The 22,904-nt window shown below is 40.6% G+C and overlaps 1 non-coding gene across 1 annotated transcript; it reads right to left on the bottom strand.

Annotated features, from left to right (window-relative positions):
* Nucleotides 1–866: 866 nt before the first annotated feature.
* On the bottom strand, nt 867–940 carry TRNAE-UUC (transfer RNA glutamic acid (anticodon UUC)). The gene has a single exon. It is a non-coding gene; the product is annotated as a tRNA-Glu (tRNA).
* Between the last annotated feature and the right edge of the window lie 21,964 nt (nt 941–22,904).

Raw genomic sequence — 22,904 nt, forward strand, 5'->3', positions numbered from 1 at the left:
TTTTCCTTTTAGTCCCGTGAGCCTCCGATGGACATACGTAGCATAAGTACATACGCTTCATCTGCGCCACACATGGGAACATGATCATGATCTGGACCGTCCATTCAATGTTTTACATTATGGATGGAGCACAAACCCAAATCTCACTGATCTTTTAGTCATAACTTTCAAATTACCGGTCTTGCAATTTGAATGTTGATGAACCAATGCCTGCTTTCGTTTCTAACCATCCATTTTTGAGGTTGCCATTTAGGCTGTTAAGGTTGTCTGGATAGTCTATTTTTGGGCTATGGCCATTCATTCTGGGAACAATAGATGAATGGTCTACATCACACAATGGTTACTGTTAGTGGACGCGATTTGGCTGGTGACCCCAACACCAACCAGCTGCTGATCGATGTCAAAGCTCTGTGGGACCCACCCTAATGCATGTGCTTTATCCACGCCGTCCATCCATTTTATCATCTTATTCTACGGCATGAGCCCAAAAAATGAGGCAGATCCAAATTAAAGTGGACCACACCATAGGAAAACAGTGTTGATTGAACCTCCATCATTAAAAACTTCCTACAGCCCACTGTAATGTTTATTTTCCATCCACCTTTTGATGAGGTCACACAGACCTAGATGAGTGGAAAACATACAATATCAGCTTTATCCAATACTTCTTTGCCACAAAAAAAAGTTTTCAACAGTAAGTGTTCAATCTCCACTGTTTCTCATGGTGTGGTCCACCTGAGATTTGGATGTCTCATTTTTTGTATCTTGTTCTAAAATGAGCTGAAAAATGGATGGACGGTGTGGATAAAACACATAGATCATGGTGGGGCCATGGATTGTTAAGAAAAGAAAAAAATAAAAAAAAATTCCATTGCCGGGATTTGAACCCGGGTCGTCTGGGTGAAAGCCAGATATCCTAACCGGACTAGACGACAATGGAATTGTTGAAATACTTTGTGAGTTAATAATCAAATTAAATAGAATATACTTGACTGAGAGAGAGTTGAATCTGAGCCATTAAAAATGCCTTTTCATGTCCACATTCATCCACGGCGCCTGCTTCATAGAAATTGTAACATCCCCACCGTACACGTGACAAATGTTTCACGGTTACTGAGACCATTGATTTGGTGGCCACATGTGAAACACTATTCATTCGGACTCGCCACTTGTCCTTGAGAAATAAAATAAAATTCTACAGCCTGCTGGGCACCATACCATGGAATCATATTAGTATGAGTTATGTTATTAGCTAGTGACTAGAGATCCCTAATAAAAGTGTTTGTAATAAGAAGGGGTTAGATTAAGATTTAAAAAGTGTTGAAGGATTACTAATTCTAAAGGCCGATCATCTAATATAGTCATGAACAAGATCCCATGCTTGAAAAAAAAAATTATTAGTCAGTTGTGCCCATGATTAAAAAGATAGAGCGCTCAACATCAACCATGGGCTAAAATACACTCGAAGTAAAGAAAGTAAAACTAATGCAACTTGATCGTGGTCATGACTCGGGAGATGATGTGCTTAATGTTGATTATGGCTAATAATATATTATCGCTTGAAAATAGAAGAAAAATAAAATTAAATACTCTTTGATTTATTATGTGTCAGGATCTGATTACTTGATGAGACACAGAACATATATACGTCAGTGATAAAACTACGGTAGGAGATCTATGAGATAGAGATTATTACAATAAGTAAATGAGTAAAATAAGAAAATAGTGTTGAAATTTGTAATTTTTTGAAAAAATCAAATATTCAAAATTTCAGGATTTTACCACCAAAACATTTTTTGAGAATTTTAAATTGAAAAGTACGGTGTGTGCTTTTGTCCCACATCAGAAATGAAAAGAAGAAAATCGTGATTTATAGGAGGATGTTTGTATAATATTCTTACTTGGAGCTTTGGAGATTGTGGCACTCGGGTTGCGTGTTAGCACTGGAACACAAGCACGTAGACGCGCTCTCAGGTGTGGGCGTGGGCAGTGTAGCTGTAGTGGCACTAGTTGGCACACTTTGCACTTCGCATGTATTGCAGAGAGGTCATGACCTTACCCGAGACAGTATGAGTAGTCCTAGTATAAGCCTAGGTGCGATAGGTCTGAAATGAGTCAGGGCTTTATAAACGACAAAGAATGGTCAGATTATTAATCTGAAACGGCTAGCTACCTTAAAAGCCACAATGGTCCGAAAATGGACGGGCCATGATGATCCAACGGTCAGATCTTCTAATCTGACAACTAGAAACGGCTGAAATTAATGAGCAATGGTCAGAAACGTTTTCAAACGTTCTGAACCATTGATGACAACCTAACAACGATCCACTCCCTGGTGCCTATACAAACTGGCCATTCTGGTCCAAATTTCATCATTTCAAACTCACATTTCTCCTCATCCATCATATTCTAAGGATTGCATCTCCATTTTAGAATATTGTTAACACATCCTCATTTTGATTTTGCTAGAAGATCTGTTACGTTAAAATTGTTCCTAGGTGGACCCTTCATGATTTTTGAATGTAGGATCCAAACAGGCTTGTCTTATCCTGGAAGCAATTCGCCTGTAACTCATCAGCAATTTAATAAAGGGGCGAATCATGCTTTAAAGACAACATCTATTTTACATGATTCAGCTTGGTGAAAGAAAATAATTTATTTTATTTTTCGATATTTCCAACACATTTTTTCAACAAATAGTAGGAGATCTGCTCTAAGTCACCATGAGAAAGGCAAAAGAGCCTCAACACTCCTCAGTAGAGAAGATTATCATGGATCTTTGATTCCAGCCCTACTCTACTTGATTTGAACCACTATAACAATTTGGGTAAATGCCATGGATGGGCTTGATGGCTTGGATGAAGTTTAAATGGATAAGCAGGACTAGTCTCACCCCAGTTGCTAGGATTTCAAGATTGTTTAGTATAAAGAAGTGAGAGGGTATTTATAGATGAGATAATGACACTTTTGTATATAAATGCAAGTTCATAGGTGAAAATATAGAAAGGGATGTTTTGATTGGTTATTGAAACTCTGCTAGACTCGTGGCACTCATGGATTGGCTAGAAGGATTGTTAATCTTGTCATTTTTTAGAATGTCGGGGCAAAGTATTACTACCTTTTGTAGTAAAAATTATATTTACATTAGTAATGTGCTACCCTCAGGATTTGAAAATACCTCAAAGTTTTGAAATTAGAAATAACAATTCAGAAAAAAATACTCTACGTTTGTGTAGTGTTGCCTGGTTGTTTCCGAACATCATGCTCCCCTTGCTCTACCACTATTCTAAGCACCATGTGGCAGTTTTTTTATTGGATTTTTTTAAAAAAAAAAAAATTTCACTGACAAAGATGAGCCAATTTGATCATATTTTGTAGTCCAGGTGAAAGCCCTGAGTCAATCTGGATTGGGTTGGGGACTTATTTTTATTATTTTTAGGTTTTGGAGTTTTGTATGGGCTTATTCATGGTTTTTATGGGTGTGTTTCTTAAGGTTTTAGGCTTGGATCGCATGTAATTGGCTACTTAGATTGGCGTGGGGTGTCTACATCATCATGTGGAACAGCTCGACTACATCTCTTATTGTTGTGAGCTTTGTTGAAGTATTTAAAAAAAATAAAAAATAAAAAAACAATGTGAAAATAAGTTTTGACAATGTGGCTTTTTCATTTTTATTATGTAAGAATTTAGTCCCATGTTGACAAGGAGAATGGTTGTGAATGGTCAATAAAGATTTCCTTTCATTGGCCTTTTGAAAAGTGCTAGATTATACTCTAACCTATACGTGTGCCGAGGCCATCTTAGATGGACCGAAAAAATAGTTCATCGGGCGTGTGTGTATAATACTCAAAAGTAAGATAATGATGATTACCTTTGTGAAAACTATGTTTTTAGTGCGATTTCAAATTAATTATATGATGTTTTTTTTACTTTGATATATCTATTGAAATCCAAAATGATTTGGAGAAAAAATTGAAAATCAAAGAGGCATGCATTGAAATGTATGTGTTAATAAATATTTCAAGTTAAATTAGTTGAATGAGTTTCTCTACATAATGCTGTAATTAAAAAATGACCATTGCTCCGAAAGACTTTAAAATTTTCTTTTGATATAAAACTAAGGAGTTATTGATGGAACAACTTGTTATACGCCTAAAGATCGAAGAAGCTAGGCTACAAGATTAGAACAAAACTAAGATGGAAGAAATCTCTAAAGTGCATATATGAACAACAAAAATAAAACCCTCATCAATCATCTAGAAAGCTTAATATCCTGAAATTGAATCAGAAAGCTTAGTTCAAAAGAATTCTAAACCGAAACCCAAGAACCAAAATTTACAACCAAGATAAATCAACAGGTAACTTTTTATATGAGAAGGTTGTCACTTTGCGCGAGAGTATCGTCATTACAAGAAAAAGACTCCCACACCTTAAACAAGCCTGACTAAAGAGCTTCAAATTATGATCGTAGTTTCATATATTAATATGGTTTAGGTGAAATCATGTGATGGATGGTAGATCAACACACTCATGTGTTATGATCGTCATTAGTTTAAGAGTTACAAAGAGCTTGCAACCGAAAGGAAGGTTCATTTGGGCAATGTTGTCATTGCGGGCATGATTGGACAAGAAAAAATTGAAATTATGATCACCATTGGGAGGACCATCACTCTAATGTTTTTCACATTTCAGACATATATAAAAATCTAATTTGAGGCTATCTTCTAAATAAGGTGGGTTTGAGATAGGGCATTGAGTTTAACCAGCTTTTGATAACAAGATAGTTCTTTATTAACAAATGTTATGTTGATCATAATCAAGAGATGTTTAAACTCAATATTAAGCCAAATAGAGTTTCTTCTTTTACTTACATGGTGTGTTGTTTTCTTATGGCATGGTAGATTTATGATTTCTAAATGTTAAACTCATTAAATATATGGCTGCATATGGTATGATTCTCAGTTCAAAAATAATAAATTAAAAAAGTATGAATCCTATTTACAATTTAAAGTATCTAGAAAGACCCATGGGCTTCAAATATGGCTCGGTTTTGGCCAAGATCCCAAAATAGATGAACAGATTCTGTCACATGCATACATAAAAGGTAGGTTGTTCACTCCATAGGGTTGTGATGTAGTAATAAACTCGGTGAGACCGAGGTCGAATCACAAGGGACTGATACCTGTACGTAATCTGAAATTAAATAGAACTAGAACTAGAACTAGACTAAGATGAAATCTAAATCGAGTGTAAATTGAGAAATAATGATGAAATAATTATCTAAAACTTAAAGAATTCAGGGAAAGGATACTAGGGATTCAGAGGATCCACTTGTAGAAATCAGGGAGATCTTATGCCTGCATCAAAAATTCAACTGAACTTAGAGTCCATCTTCATCCAGTTGAAAGGTGTAACCATGAAAATTAAACTGAACTTCCTTTAATATAGTTTTAAAGAGATGAAAGGTATATGAATTAGAATGGATTCCATCACCAAACCATGCCCAGGAGATAAAGTAAACAACAGAACTAAACTAATTACCAACCAATCAATAATGTATGAAGGTTAGGAAGGGTACCGTCATCCGACCATGCCCAGGAGACGATGGTGAACAACAGGGCTTCCTGATGTCATAAACATAAAAAGGAAAGGAACATGCTCAAAGCTATCGCAGACCCATTGTAATTCCAGTCACAACAGACCATTAAAAACTGAAAGCATTCCCATAATCAAACTAGTATTAAATTCAATTCAACCTAAATAAAAACACAAGAAAAAGGTCTCCTTATCACGCTACAAGCTTCACCTCTTAGCCCTAGCTAAGAGGTTTAGGCTAGCAACATGAGTAGGCTAAATCCCTTAAACAAAAAATAAATTAAACAAAAGAAAAATAAAAAGAAAAAAAAAACAACTCTACTCTCTTTCCAACCATTCTGTGCTTCACGTCCAAGCCCATCCCTCTGTCTCACGTTCTCTCTCTCACTTATAGGATGTTCCAGTCGGTGGCTGGAAGTGCCTAAGAGGCTCTTACGCACTCCCTATTGCAGCAGGAGACAAATTCACTTACGCTGATGTTCTCTAGGGGCCCTTTCTTGAGTCAGACAGGAGATCCACTCAGTTCACCAGCTTCTCCTCGAAATTTCAGTGGATACAGCCGGTTTTGGCTGTCTGTCGATGCAGCTCAAGGAAGAATTCATTCCGCTGTCCATCATTCTTTTGATCATGATTAACACGTGCTCGCATGCATGGAAATAAAAGGACACCTAGGCTTGAACGAGAGGGTCCTTAGGCTCCTAATGGACGGTCCAGATTGGACCATTGATACCTGATGGTGGCCCACAAAAATCCCTCTGCAGGCTCTGTTGCGAAACAGAGCCTACGCAGTGGCGCTGTGACGTTGGTGGGGCCCACTTTACTGCTATTTTGAGAAATCGACGCCGTCCACTGCCTTCTGCTCGAAAAACCATTCGGGTATAAATGTTTTTGAATTGAATTTGGTGTGGCCAACATGATCTTCTATTCCGCCGTCCATCCAGCGTTTGATGGTGGAGATTGCATGAGTGCATGCATAGGACCAAAAGGGAACCTAGGTGTGGTTAATACCCCCATCTGTACATAATGAACGGGCCAGATGGAATATTTGGATGAGGGGTGGGCCCCACTATGTGAAACCGGTGGACCGGGTGCATCCGCTGTCTGAAACAGAGAAGGAGAAGGAGAGACGGGTCAGCCCGTCTTTGACCGGGCTGACCGTCCGGTGCGGCTCACATGTGCGTGCACTGTATGCATGCACACCCTCATGTGGGGTCCACTGTGATTTTCGTGAGAAATCCGTTCCGTCCATCCTTTTCCTCATCCACTTTAAGGCATTGACAATGAAATTTAAGTATATTCAGATATCAGGCAGGCCCCAAATCAAGATTTTAGGGGCTGATCTGTCCGTTGGGCCACTTTCACAATGATTCAATGGCTAAAATTTTATGTGTACGGTTATTTTATGGCCCTCAGACCATGTATGAAGTTTCGAGCCGAACGGATGGTGGGAACCCCATGATCTTGCATTCTGGATGATTTTTGAGCCACTTGAGCTTCAATTTTCTTGATTTTTGCGGATCCCTAGCATGTAATTCCATCAATCTTGGTCCCATGGAGTCCGTCCCTTGCCTTGGTGAATTATGAGCGTTAAATCCATGCTTTTAGTACCCTTTTCAGTTCACGCTTATAAATCCACCTTGCAACACAAACACAATTAAAATAGGGCGTTAAACAGTATCATGTTCGTAAATCCAGGTAATAACTGGGGTCTGATATGCAATATTTGACCCTCAACATGAGCCCATAGAGTGTTTTGCTTTTAAATATTTTGAAAGCATGTGTTTATGAATAACCTAAAAGTAGGCAGTTATATGGAAAATCCTAGCTAGCAACGGATAAGGGCTCCGACAGGCCACCATGATGCATGGATTTTATCCTTACTGTTCATCCATTTTGCCATATCATTTTAGGATATCATCAAAGCCTGCTGTGGGGTCCATCCGATGCTGATTACCTGTGCCCATGAGGTTGAATCCACCCCATGAAACTCACACTAGAATAGGAACAATAAAAAATCGGAGACGGATTGGCTACTCCCCCTGACACCAGCCTCGTGGCTGGTGGTCGGTGCTCTATGGGCCCTACCATGATGTATGTGTTTCATCCATTCCGTTCATCCATTTTTACAGATCATTTTATGGCTTGATACAAAAAATTATAGGGATATAAATCTTAGGTGGGCCACACCACAGGAGAAAAATAATGAATGGATATTCACCATTAAAATCCTCCTAAGGCCCACTGTACTGTTTATTTGACATCTAATCTGTTGATTTGGTCATAAAGACCCAGATGAAGGGAAACAATAAATATCAGCTTAATCCAAAACTTTTATGGCCCCAAAACGTTTTTAATGGTCAAAATTCATTCAACACTGTTTCCTGTAATGTGGTCCACTTGAGATTGAGATATACTTCATTTCTTTTCTCATGTCATAAAATGATATATAAAAATAGATGGACGGCATGGATGACACACATACATCATGGTGGGCCCCACAGAGCACCGACCACCAGCCAATAGCCGGTGTCAGAGGGATTAGCCAATCCGTTTCCTAAAAAATCAGGCAGATCAAAGACTTAAGTGGACCACACTGCGTGAACACCGATCGACCATTAGAAACTTTGTAGAAGCTACAAGAGTTTTAGATCATGATATTTGTAAATAAAGTTTATTCAATCGATGATAACCTTATCAATAGTTTTGATGGCATATAAGCATCATCGTCCCCTTCTCACTGTTCCTGTGGTGGGACCCACCTGAGTTTTGGATCTACTTTTTTTTTTAATGAACAGTTTGGATGGCATATGATATAAGGCATCATCTTACTGTTCTCTTTATTTCCTGTGGTGGGCCCACCTGAGTTATGGATCTATCTGATATTTTTATTCCTGTTTTAACGGTTGGTGTTCTATCCCACTCTTTCCCTTAGTGTGGCCTACTTGAGTTTTGGATCGGGCTATATTTTTGGTCTCTTGTCCTAACATGATCTGGAAAAACAGATGAATGGAGTCGATTTTTCACAGACATCACGGTGGGTCCCACCTAGCTTTCGACAGTAGGAACTTCACGGTGGGTCTGACCAACCTGATGGATGGTTTGGTTCTCGCACTTATGTGCATGATGGCACATGTGTGGGGAGCAGATGAGCTTTACTGCACACGACGGTACACGTAGCAAAGCTTAGCCAGGATTAAGTGAGCCGCATATGTTGACATGAAACAAGTGTACAAGACCAGGTCGAGTATGTCCAACAAACGACAGCGATCTTCACGGGTGCTACTGGGTGGTGGCAAATGCATTAAAATACATATGAAATTTCCTAATAACCGATTGATGGTTCACACCAGGCATGTCTTGTTTACACTTGGTTGTTCGCCGTACATGTTTCAATGAGAAGTTGCCGGGTATAGTCACTCAATGATGGGAGGAAATCATGCTTATGTCAGACGAGTCCTGAGGGCCTGCCAAAAGCAAGCTCTTCAGAGACATACGGCCATATGTGACGTAAAAGATAGATATTATTCAAGGTATTCAAATACCTTGATCAACACACGACGTGTGTGATATTACCACATGCAAGAAATTTTCAAAGAATCTTATAAGGCGGATTCTTTGCAATTCATTTGACACGTAACGTATCATCACAAATTAAAAACACTTGGTCAAGAATTCAACCTTTCATTCAAAGACAAAGTATATTGCCATCAGATATCACTTCATACGTTTGTTACTGGAAGATGGATCGATTGCTCTGGAGAAGATTCATATAAGTGAGAATCCTGCGGATATGCTGACCAAGGCAGTCACACGGGAGAAGCTAAAGCTCTGTTCAGCTTTGATTGGTCTTCAGGCTTGAAGACGGGGATGTGGTGCACTCCGGATGAAGAAGACAAAGGTTTATGGCGATGTGTCTCCAAGTGGGAGATTGTTGAGAAGTAGAGTCACATCTAGGGCCACGCACGACCGGTCGTAGAGCCCCCTTGATCAGTTGTGACCAGTCGTAGACTAGTAGGACTCGAACTCCAACGAGCATCAGTTTTTGGGTCCGAGGTGCTCGACCGATCGTGGGTCATACACGACCAGTCGTAGGGTCCGCTCGACCGGTCATGCAGTCTGCTCGACCGGTCGGGGTTACGCAGATTCATTTCCGAAACTGATGCGGATTATGAAAAATTGAGTTGCCTTTCACAAGGGTGCGTAAGGAAAGTTGTCAAAACTATAAATTAGGATCCCTAGGGCTATTTTAGGGTTAAGGTGAATATTGAAAAATATTTTTAAGGTGTGGGCAGGGGATTTTCTCTATACTTCCAAGGGAGAGGTTACTATATTGCCTTGTAATTTTTATTTTCTTCATAATGGAAGTTTGCATCCGTGGTTTTTTACCCTAGTTTGGGATTTTTCCACGTATATCTTGTCTTGTGGTTTGTTTGCTTTGCTTTAATTCTTTTCTAGTCTATGTTTCTTCCTGTTTATCGTTTGTGGGTGAGACTTGAGATTGGATCTCGGTTCACTGCGTTGTTGGCGTACTGCGCAACAATACCAATCTGCAAACTACCATTTGAGGTGATCTTCTTCTTTTTCAATGACCGATACTCGTAACGCTACCTAAGGACCCCATTTTCATTCAAAGAACGCACCAAGTAAGTCCCCAAAACATGCTGAAATCTTGTATCCAAGTTTAAGAATCGGTTCTATAGCGATATAGAACACTCTATGTGTAGGATCGCTTCTTTACAAGCATGGTTTCAGTGCATGCAAGTACTAAGTCAACACCGTTCAACAACCCTTGTTGATTATAATGCTCCGAATTTCATGAGTCGAGTATGAACTCGATCCCTAATATTCTGCGTGTCACTTATACTTTGTGGAAGTGGGAATTTACTATGTGTTTAACCTGATACCTGAGCTGCAACGCCCCAACTTCAGATATTTGAGTTTTATCAATTCGAATATCGGGTCCCAAGTATTACCTATTATAGTATGTCATCAATCAAACCACAATATTATCATTCATAAAAACTTCATAGCATATAATCAAAATTAAAATTGTCCGTAAACATTAAATGACCCTAAGGCTTAAATTCACTCACAATACATAAAATAAATTGATAACTAAGGACTAAAAGGTCTCATCCTCCCTTTGCTGTCCAGTCAAGTGTTCGTCTAAATCATCTTCACGGAGATGCCTTTATTATATATTTCCCTATATGATTTTTCATAAACAACACTATAAGCTAAAAGACTAGCAAGCAATAATAAATTTCATGATTCAATACATATCATGTTCATCAGAATATCAATAATATGCCAACTATCATAAAAATAAATGCATACTTAATATCACCAGGGCCATGGTTTCGCATAGCTTCCGGCCTGCCAACACCCATTTAGGCTAGATTCTCCCCGGTTTCACGCATGGAAAGGGATATTGTTCATATTGGAATGGTTTCTTTTGTATGTAATGTGAACCTGCAGTCTATTAATGAGTAGTCCATTATGGAGCTGACTAGACTCATTCCTCAACCTTGGGCCGCAGCCTTAGTAAAAGGCCCCTTTAGTAGCAACTTGGGTTCTAGTTGGTGTTAGTGCACTGATTTGTGCATCTTGTTTATCAATCATGTGAGTCCTTATGTTATGTAGTCGATTAAGCCTTTGAAAGCTGAAGACACAAGAATACAAGATTATTAAGGAGCAAATAACAAGTAAATGAGGTACCTCGGTGACCCTAACGGTTGACCCAAAACAACCTTTGAATCTCTCTATGATCTTGGTTTAATAGGTAAATTTTATTTTATTTATCATTTCATAGACTTATAAACTTAATTAGAACATGATAAGTAAGGCTAGAAGAGGTGTGAAGCTGCTATTAAAACATACGCCCAAAACAATAGACTTCAGGTGGTACTCGATCCTATCGAGCAAACCTCGACAGCTCTTCAATGGCATCGAAGGGAACTTAGATATGTCCAGCAAGAAATTCATATTTATCTTGTTTTCTCGATGACAATGATGTCTCCTTCGATGGCATTGAGGTCTCCTTCGATGGCATCAAAGCTTCACTTCGATGGCATTGGAGACCACTCGATGACATCGAAAGGTAACTCAGATATATCCAAAAAGAAATATATCATATTATCTAATTTTTTATGGCATCAAGGTACCCTTCGATGGCATCGAAGGTCGCCTTGATGACATCGAAGACCTTTTTATGGCATCGACAGAGCTGTTATCTGCTCGTTTTCTAACCGTTAGAACTTAAACTTCTTATAAATGACATTCGATTCTTGGGCATTTCGATGGATTTTTTATGCAACAGAAGCTTAGGTGATTCCATGATCATATCTCTTATCCCAAGCCTCTAAACCAAAGAATTTTAAGTCTCTTCCTTGATATTAACACTTTAACGAGGATTTCAACTTCCACTTGAAGATGTTCTTGAACTCCTTCATTTTCTAAATATTAGACTCAACCTCTATAAGCATACCATTGTTTAAATCCTCTAGAAAATCTATTTAGGTGAATCTCATAAGAAATACAACTTTTCATTAGTTGTATGAGATTCAACCAACATCTCATCACCTTAGTCACATCAAAGAAGCACTACATGCAAGCTGGTTGATCTTGGAGCGGGAGCCTTGCCGAAATTTGATTACTTGATGAGACACAAAACATACGTCAGTGATAAAACTACGGTAGGAGATCTATGAGACGGAGATTATTACAATAAGTAAATGAGTAAAATAAGAAAATAGTGTTGAAATTTGTGGTTTTTTGAAAAAAAAATCAAATATTCAAAATTTCAAGATTTTGCCACCAAAACATTTTTTGGGAATTTTAAATTGAAAAGTGTGGTGTGTGCTTTTGTTCCACATCAGAAATGAAAAGAAAAAAATCGTGATTTATATAAGGATGTTTGTATAGTATTATTACTTGGAGCTTTGGAGATTGTGACGCTCGGGTTGTGTGTTAACACTGGAACACACGCACGTAGACGCGCGCTCGGGCATGGGAGTAGGTAGTGTGGCTATAGTGGAGCTAGTTGGCGCACTTTACACTTTACACGTATTGCAAAGAAGTCACGACCTTACGCGAGACAGTATGAGTAGTCTAGTATAAGCCTAGGTGCGATGGGTCTAAAATGAGCCAGGGTTTTATAGGTGACAGATAACGGTCGGATTATTAATTCGAAACGGCTAGCTACCTTGAAAGCCACAATGGTTCGAAAATGGACGGGCCATGATGATCGAACGGTTAGATCTTCCGATCCGACGACTAGAAACGGCTGAAATTAATGAGCAATGGTTACAAACGTTTTTCAAACGTTCTGAACCATTGATGGCCACCTAACAACGGTCCACTCCCTGGTGTCTATATAAACTGGCCATTCCGATCCAAATTTCATCATTTCAAACTCACATATCTCCTCATCCATCGTATCCTAAGGATTGCATCTCCATTTTAGAATATTGTTAACACATCTTCATTTTAATTTTACTAGAAGATCTGCTATGTTAAAATTGTTCCTAAGTGGACCCTTCATGATTGTTGAACGCAGGATCCAAACAGGCTTGTCTTATCCTGAAAGCAATTCGTCTGTAACTCATCAGCAATTTAATAAAGGAGCGAATCAGGCTTTAAAGACAACATATATTTTACATGATTTAGCTTGGTGAAAGAAAATAATTTATTTTATTTTATTTTATTTTATTTTTCGGTATTTTCAACACATTTTTCCAACAAATAGTAGGAGATCTGCTCTAAGTCACCATTAGAGGAGGCAAAAGAGCCTCAACACTCCCCAGTAGAGAAGATTATCATGGATCTTTGACTCCAGCCCTACTCTACTTGATTTGAACCACTATAACAATTTGGGTAAATGTCATGGATGGGCTTGATGGGTTGGATGAAATAGGTGGTTTAAATGGATAAGCAGGACTAGTCTCACTCTCTTTTCTCTTAAACTTTCTCTCATCTTTTGTTTCTCTTCCCTCTCTCGATCCCCCGTTGCTAGGATTTCAAGATTGTTCAACATAAACAGGTGAGAGGGTATTTATAACTGAGATAATGACACTTTTGTATATAAATGCAAGTTCATAGGTGAAAATATAGAAAGGGATGTTTTGATTGGTTATTGAAACTCTGCTAGACACATGGCACATCTTGTCATTTTTTAGAAAGTCGGGGCAAAGTATTACTACTTTTTGTAGTAAAAATTATATTTACGTTAGTAATGTGCTACCCTCAAGATTTGAAAAATACCTTAAAAGTTTTGAAATTAGAAATAACAATTCAGAAAAAAATACTCTACATTTGTGTAGCGTTGCCTGGTTGTTTCCGAACATCATGCTCCCCTTGGTCTTCCACTATACTAAGCACCATGTGGCAGTTTTTGATTGGATTTTTTTTATTTTTATTTTCGCTGACAAAGATGAGCTAATTTGATCATATTTTGTAGTCCAGGTGAAAGCCCGAGTCAATCTGGATTGGGTTGGGGATTTATTTTTATCATTTTTAGGTTTTGGAGTTTTGTATGGGCTTATACATGGTTTTTATGGGTGTGTGTTTCTTAAGGTTTTAGGCTTGGATCGCGTGTAATTGGCTACTTAGATTGGAGTGGGGTGTCTACATTATCATGTGGAACAGCTCGACTACATGACTTATTGTTGTGAGCTTTGTTGAAGTATTTTAAAAAAATAAAAATTAAAAAAACAATGTAAAAATAAGTTTTGACAATGTGGCTTTTTCATTTTTATTATGTAAAAATTTAGTCCCATGTTGACAAGGAGAATGGTTGTGAATGGTCTATAAAGATTTCCTTTCATTGGCCTTTTGAAAAGTGCTAGATTATACTCTAACCTGTACGTGTGCCGAGGCCATCTTAGATGGACCGAAAAAATAGTTCATCAGGCGTGTGTGTACAATACTCAAAAGTAAGATAATGATGATTACCTTTGTGAAAACTATGTTTTTAGTGAGATTTCAAATTAATTATATGATGTTTTTTTTTACTTTGATATATCTATTGAAATCCAAAATGATTTGGAGAAAAAATTGAAAATCAAAGAGGCTGTTATGGATAGATGTCTTAAATCTGTCTGGTGGTCTGTCGATGACATCGACAGGGTTTCGATGACATCGAAGCCAGTCGTAGATGACATCGAAGGTTGCTCGATGCCATCGATAATTCACAGAATTTTCACCTCTAGTCATTGGACAGTTTTGGTCCGTCTTCGATGACATCAATGGACCTTCGATGACATCGAAGATTTTACGTAGATTTTCTGCGGAAACGCAGATTTTGCAATTTTTGTTTCCTATTCCGATTTTACTTCTTTCTAAACTTATATAAAGGGGTGTATGTGGGATTGGGAGGTATTGTAAGGCTTTCTAAAAGAGTTCCAAGGGTTCCTAAAAGGATTTTAGAGTTTCTAAAGGGTGTAGCAAGGGTGAGATTCGAGGTTATTCGAATCGGGTAAGTCCTCTCTCTTTGTAATTTCTATTTTCATAGTGGAGATTTGTCGCTTTGTGCCGTGGTTTTTTCCCGCAAGGGTTTTCCACGTTAAATCTGTGTTCTCTTGTGTGTGCTTGGTGTCATTGGATTGCTATCCTAGATCTAGATCTGTGTGATTCCGCAGTACAAATCCCCAACAAGTGGTATCAGAGCAATCGTTGGGGCACAGATCTGAATCTGCAGGATTAGTAATAATGACGAGCACCAGGTATGATATTGAGAAATACTCAGGAAAAAATAATTTTAATTTATGGAAGATCAAGATGATGAGTTCCTTAATCAAGCAAGACAAAGATGGTGCTCTTGAGGAGCGAAAATCTACTATGACTGATGATAAATGGAATATTCTTGATAAGAAGGCATTATCATCGATCCGTTTATGTCTCACAGATGAAGTTCTCTACAACATCATGAGGGAGAAAATTGCGGCTAAGTTATGGGCGAAGTTAGAGGATGTCTATGCGAAAAAATTCTCTGAAAATCGTCTGCACTTGAAGCGGCAGTGGTATAACTTCAAGATGGCAGAGGGTGGAGATCTGGAGGCTCACATCAGTAATTTTAATAAATTAGTTTGCAAATTGCTGGATATGGAGGAAGTGATGAAAGATGAAGAACAAGCATGTATGTTGCTGAATTCTCTTCCGGCGTCGTATGAGTCATTCAAGGACACTATGTGCAGCACGAATAAAACCCTTAGTGTCGACACCGTTATCTCAGCCCTTCAAGGGAAGGCTATGAGAAAGCTAAACGGCGATATGGGGACATCTTCTGAGGCACTGTTTACGAGGGACAAAAATTTTGAGCAAGGTACAAGTTCTTCAGGTTATAGATCCAAATCCAAGGGCAAGGGCAAAGGAAAGGTAAAGTGTTGGAATTGTGGGAAGGACATGTGAAGAAGGATTGTGAAAATCGTAAATCGAAGAGAGAAGATTCTGAGGCTTCGTACAGGGAGGCCAATGCTGCCACGTCAGATGGATCGAGTGGATGTGATGGTAATGTTTTATCTGTGTCTACTATCAGGCGGTCATACGATGATCGTAAGGACGAGTGGATGCCAGACATGGGCATCTTTTCACATGACTCCTCATTTGAGTTGGTTCACCAGCTACAGGGAGTGCGATGGTGGACAGGTGTTTATGGGCAATGGCTTTGCCTGTAATGTTGTGCCTGTTGGTATGGTGCGCATCAGGATGTTTGATGGGGTGGAGCGTACCTTGACTGATGTCAGGTACATTCCTGATTTGAAGCAGAATCCGATTTCTCATGGTGTACTTGAAGCAAAAGGATACAAGTACACAAGTATTGATAGTGCTCTTAAGGTATCTAAGGGGGCACGGGTAATCATGAAAGCGTAACGACTCGATAACTTGTACAGGTTGATCGGGAGCATTTCAACAGGTGGAGCTGCAGTGGATGTAGCGGATTCCACCTCTGCACCTGTGTGGCATGTTGGGCATGACCACATGAGCAGACAGGGCCGGAAGGCTGAGACGCGTGGACAGGGATACAGAGCAAGTGGAGCAGCCACTTATGAGAAGAATCATATGGCATGATCGCAGGATATCGGCATGGTACAAGGACGACTCCAATATCGCAGGGGATTCATCTTCTATTCTAATGGCTCTAGGTGAGCCTGGTGCTGAGAAGTGGAAGGTGACTATGGGCAATATGATGGATTCGTTGTACAAAACCGACATATGGGAGCTGGTGGAGCTTCCAGTGGGCCGGAAAGCGGTTGGATGCAGGTGGATCTTCAGGATGATACAACATAGATATAGGGCGAGGTTGGTAGCGAAGGGTTATGCTCAGAGAGAAGGGTTCGGCTTCTCAGAGATATTTGCGCTGACGGTATTGTAGGTGTCTGTTAGATCCATAATTGGCGCTGGTTGGCCAATGTGATATTAAGCTCGAAGGATGGATGTGGAGTCTACACTTCTGCAAGGAAAAGTGAAGAGCATATCTACATGAAGCAACCAGAGCGGTTCGAAGTTAAAAGGAGCGGAGAAAAGACTTTGCAGGAGGTCGTGGTCCCACCTGTTGCCTAGGCAGTGGTTTGATTCCTTCATGATGAGTTAGGAATTGATGACATGTAGATCACAATTATGACATATCTAAAATCAATGTATTGAAGACTTGGTTAAGTGGGACATTTAAGATGAAGGATTGGGGGCTGCAAAGATGGTTCTCGGCATTGAGACTGAAAGAAGAGTAGGCTTTGTTAATCACAGGAAGAATACCTTGTGTGTAGGTATTGATCAAGGATGTGATGGGCCAGGTAAAGCCGGAGAGCGTTCCCTACGCGTCTCTCATCAAGTTTTCCTCAGGACATGTCCCAAAACAGATGAGGAAAAGCAGGATATCTCATGAGCCTTATTCGAATGCAGTTGGCAGTGTATGTCATGGTTTGGATTAGACCGGTTATTTCAAGGGCTATCAATGTTGTAAGCAAGTACCTCGGCAATCAATATTAGGTAGCAGTGAGATGGTAAGAAGACTACGTCTTTCCTTTTGAGAATACAGGTGTAAGACCCGTATCCTAGTCCGTACTGTTCCGTCGAATTCCGCGATCCTTCCTTTCCAATTCCTGCAACCTACGATCGTTAATCAACGTTTGCGCACAACCCTAAGTCGTATCCTGTAGAATTGAGTCGGCTTTATTCGAGACTTGTACCATTGCGACCGCACCGTCGCCGCGGTTCCAACGCCGCGACTCGTGCACCGATCCGGTACCCTGGCAGGAAGATGTGAGCCGGTGTTTATTTCGAGAAAATACCGCATATTTGCAATCCCAAGAGAATCTCTACAACATGTCAAATCAATCTCATCCATCACCTCATGTCAAGTACAAGAGCACTCATGCTTTCTTTCTCCACAAGTTAAGCAACCACCAAAGTCAACCAATCCATCACTCACCTCACCCATCTCCCATCACTTCTCTCCTTACAACTCTCTCTCTCCCTCATTTCCCAAGCAACAAATCCCAAGCAAAAGAGCCTCACTCGTCCAAGCTCTTCCATGAGAGAAAGTGAGTTGTGTGGCCCACTTTTCCATCCCAAAATCCCTCATCCTAGCCATTCATTTCCCATCTTCCACCGTTAAAGTGAAGCACAAAGAGATTGGCGTTCTAACGGACCGAGAAGATCAACGGTGGGTGCTTATTAGGCTAGATTTTTCATGATTTAATGATGGGCCAAGTGAGGCCTACCGATTGATGGTATGGATCTCACTTTGGACCCTTGATGTGGCCGATGGACCACTTTGATCCTCATGATCATTCCATGATGAGGCCATTCTCCATGGACCCCATCATGATGTTTATTTTTCATATATGGATAGGGTCATCTAGACCTTACATTTGGTGGAGGAAGGATCTCCACCGTTGAATCCTTGATTTGGTGGGCCCACATGTATTGGGACCCACTTGATGTATGATTGAATGCAAGGGAGGGCTCATAGTGGCGGAGCCCTCCATCACACGTGTCCCACCCCCTTTTCTCTCTCTCTCTCTCTTTCCCTCTCTTTTTCATATATGTTTGTGTGTATGATGATGTGTTCACGTGGCCCACTCGGATGGACCCCACTTTGATGTATGTATTTCCCATGCCTTCCAACCCCTTCTTTGGTGGCCCACATCCACAGGTGGGGCCCACCTCAATGTATGTATTAAGTCCAGACTGTCCAGTGTCCAGGGACACTGGATGTTGAATGGAAAACACAAATATGAGTTTGGTTTAAGACACATTTGGGGTGGGTCACTTGTGTAGGCTCCACATTGATGTATGAGTTCAATCCATGCCATCCATCTTATTTACCAACTCATTTTAGGTGTTGAGCCAAAAAATGAAATCCATCCGATCTTTAGGTGGGCCATAGCATGTAAAATAGTGGTTTCTACCGTTGAAAGTCACCCTGTCATTCTTTATGCGCCGAAAAACATCGGTTATTGGACTCGTTTTGACGGTCTTAAGCCATAGAGTGCAATGGCCAGGATGGATTCAGCTGATGCGGGCCGCATACACGAAAAACCATGGAAAAACTCATTTAAAAAAATAAATAAAAAAAAATAAACCAGCAGCAGCATTGCTGTTGCCGTGGTGTCAGAGGCGCTGACAGCGCCAGGCGGGTGGGCGGACAGTAGTGACCCACGGCCCCTACCGTGGGCCCCACCCTAATGTATATTTGCCATCTAACCCGTTCATATGCTGGGCCACCTCCATCAGTGGGCCCCCTCTAAATTTCAGCTGCATCCAAGACTTAGGTGGCCCACATCAGAGGAAATAATGGGGTTAAATTGTTTGCCATTGAAACCCATTTTTGGGTCCACATAAGTTTTGGATCAAGATGAAATTTGTTTTTCTTCAGCGTCCAGGTCTGCGTGACCTCATGGACCGATTGGATTGCAAATAAATATTATGGTGGGCCCCACATGGGACCCACGGTGGGGTATGTGTCTTAGTCACACCGTCCAGGTGGACGGTGGAGCCCACGGTAATGTATGTGTTTTATTCAAACCGACTAGCCATTTTGCTGGCTGCTGGACGGTGGGACCCACTGTGATGTACATGTTCTATCCATGCCATCCAGCCGTCAATCAGGTGGGCCACACAGCAGGAAACAGTGATGGTTGAACGCCAGCAGTTGAAATCCCTTTTGGGTTGCTGCACAAGTTTTGGGTCAACATGAAATTTGTTTTTCCTTTTCATTCAGGTCACTGTGACCTTATCAACAAGTTGGATGGAAAACAAACGTTATGGTGGGCCCCACGTGGGACCCACAATGATGTATGTACCATATTCACACCGTCCACCATGGACGGTGGAACCCACCATGGTGCATGTGTTTTCACCACACCGTCCAGGGCTGGACGGTGGGACCTCATTGATGCATGTGTTCACTCCATGCCGTCCATTTATATGGGACCCACCATGATGCATGTGCTGCATCCAACCTGTCCATCCATTTTAAAAGCTCATTTTATGGTATGAGCTAAAGAATGAGCTAAATCCATAGTTCGGTGGACCCTATCCTTGATGCATGTGTTGCATCCAAACGGTCCAGCCATTTGGCAAGCCTGTCTTAAAAGGTTTAAGACTAAAAATAAGATAGATCTATAGTTCAAATGGACCCCACCTTGGTATATATAAGGCCCAAGTGTTTAGGCCCACCTTGTCATATTTATAGCCCATTGTTGAGGCTCACCTTAATGTGTATGAGGCCGTTGTTGAGGCCCACTTTGATATATATATGGCCCATGTTATGAGGCCCATTGTGATGTATTTCAAGGCCCAGGGGTTATGGGCCATTGCAATGTACATAAGGCCCATTGATGTGGCCCACTTGACTTATATAAGGCCCATATGATGCGGCCCATTTGATGTATCCAAGGCCCATGGGTCGAGGCCCAATGGGATGTCCTTAGGGTCCATTGCAATGTGTGATTCCCCCATGGTTTGTGTAATGATGTTTTCTGGTAGGCCTTGCCTTGGGAGCAATGTTGGTTTAACGTCCACATTGTAAGAATAATGTCAGTTAAATGTCCGCATTAAAACTCTCCCTAGGGCCCAGTGATAGGCCCGTACTTATTGTGTATAGGCCATTTAGGATCATCTTCATTGTAAGGACAATTCATTACTTTATAACATGCTTAGTGCACTTCCATGATTCATGCACATACGCATCATATGTATGCTTGATATGAGGAATGTTTGATCATAGCATAAGCCATTGGGCTGAGACATTTACGGGACTCCTTATGAGACGGAGTGCCCCACATGAGTGCGTGGTACGCGCGAGATTGCTGCATGATTGACGGTGTGACTTATGCATTTCGCATTATGTGTCGTGATTCACTGCACGCCCTAGCAACATCAGGGCCGTGACCTCCACAGACACATCGTGGATGGCCGTATTGGATACCGAAAATGCCTGGTTCTAACACTGTGGGCACTTAGGATGTCCTTGGGTGAAAGTCCCAGAACCTTTTTGGTACCAGGAGATGCTCCAACGTCTAGACTGAGTGGATACACGAGCGCCCGAGTGCCGAATACCAGTAGGCCGCGTCTCCCACTGTGTCGTGGTCCGTTGGAAGGGGGTGTGGCCTTATCCGCCCGAGTGAGGGGGTTATAAGCTAGGCTGAGTTTGACCAGCTCATAAATGAGACCGCTATCGACGAGCCAGGTAGGTATTGGCAGACTACTGGTTAAGCAGATAGTGTGGTCTCTTCCACTTACTTGACTGTGCAGCTAGGGAGGAGGCAGTCAGTGTGAGGTGTATTAGACCCCGGTGATATCCAGAGAGGAACTGTACTAATATGTGTACTTGATGAGTATTGACATGCTTGTTTTGCATCTTGCATATGACATTTGGCTACATAGGCCTTGCATCGCATGGCCTTGGTATGGCCGATAGCATTCATGCCTTGCATCACATAACTTTGGTATAGTTGATAGCATTCATGGACTTACCGCATATTTTCGCATTACTCTGATATTATACACTTGTCACTCGCCTTACACACACTTTCACCACCCTCTAAGCTTTCTATAAGCTTATGCACGATAGATGCGTGCAGGTGGCATTAGGTTGCAGCAGCGTTGAGCTTGGAGCGTGCGGTCGAGCTTCTGGAGTTTCTTTTACTTTCATTATATTGTATTTCCCTTTCAGCTTTGTATTCAAATGTTTATATTAGTGGATATGTGGTGTTGTTGTTTTGTGACTTGGTTATGCTTGTGGTTATGTTCTATTACAAAAAAAAAATTCATACTGAAAATCTTCCTTGTAGGATCCCAGGATCGGAATCTGGCGTATGGGCGCTAGGAGCCGAGAATGAGGTACTACGGAGGCTGTCGGCACCAGATTCAGCGATCGGTATTTTATGAGCCCGTTTTCCAAGTTTGGGTCGTAACAACAGGAGCAAAGGTGGTTGAGCACGTGAATTTTGATCCGGCAGACATGCTCACCTAGATCGTTCCTACAGAGAAGTTCAAGTTCTATGCAACTTCTCTGGACTTGGCAATGGCGTAAAAGAAGGACGGAATGTGCGCGAGAAGCTATAATATGATGAAGAGATAAGAGAAGAGGTCAAAAAGCTAGACAGATGAAGATTGAAGACATGGTGGAGATTATTATGGATAGATGTCTTAAATCTGTCTGGTGGTCTGTCAATGACATCGACAAGGTTTCAATGACATTGAAGCCAGTCATAGATGACATCGAAGGTTGCTCGATGCCATCGATAATTCACAGAATTTTCACCCTTGGTCGCTGGACAGTTTTGGTCCGTCTTCGATGACATCGAAGATTTTACGCAGATTTTCTGCGGAAATGCAGATTTTGCGATTTTTGTTTCCTATTCCGATTCTACTTCTTTCTAAACTTATATAAAGGGATGTATGTGGGATTGGGAGGTATTGTAAGGCTTTTTAAAGGAGTTTCAAGGGTTCCTAAAAGGATTTTAGAGTTTCTAAAGGGTGTAGCAAGGGTGAAATTCGAGGTTGTTCGAATCGGGTAAGTCTTCTCTCTTTATAATTTCTATTTTCATAGTGGAGATCTGTCGCATTGTGCCATGATTTTTTCCCACAAGGGTTTTCCACGTTAAATCTGTGTTCTCTTGTGTGTGCTTGGTGTCATTGGATTGCTATCCTAGATCTAGATCTGTGTGATTCCGCAGTACAAATCCCCAACAGAGGCATGCATTGAAATATATGTGTTAATAAATATTTCAAGTTAAATTAGTTGAACGAGTTTCTCTATATAATGTTGTAATTAAAAAATGACTATTGCTCCGAAAGACTTT

The sequence above is a fragment of the Magnolia sinica genome, chromosome 14 (genome assembly GCF_029962835.1).
Source record: "Magnolia sinica isolate HGM2019 chromosome 14, MsV1, whole genome shotgun sequence".
NCBI lineage: Eukaryota > Viridiplantae > Streptophyta > Magnoliopsida > Magnoliales > Magnoliaceae > Magnolia > Magnolia sinica.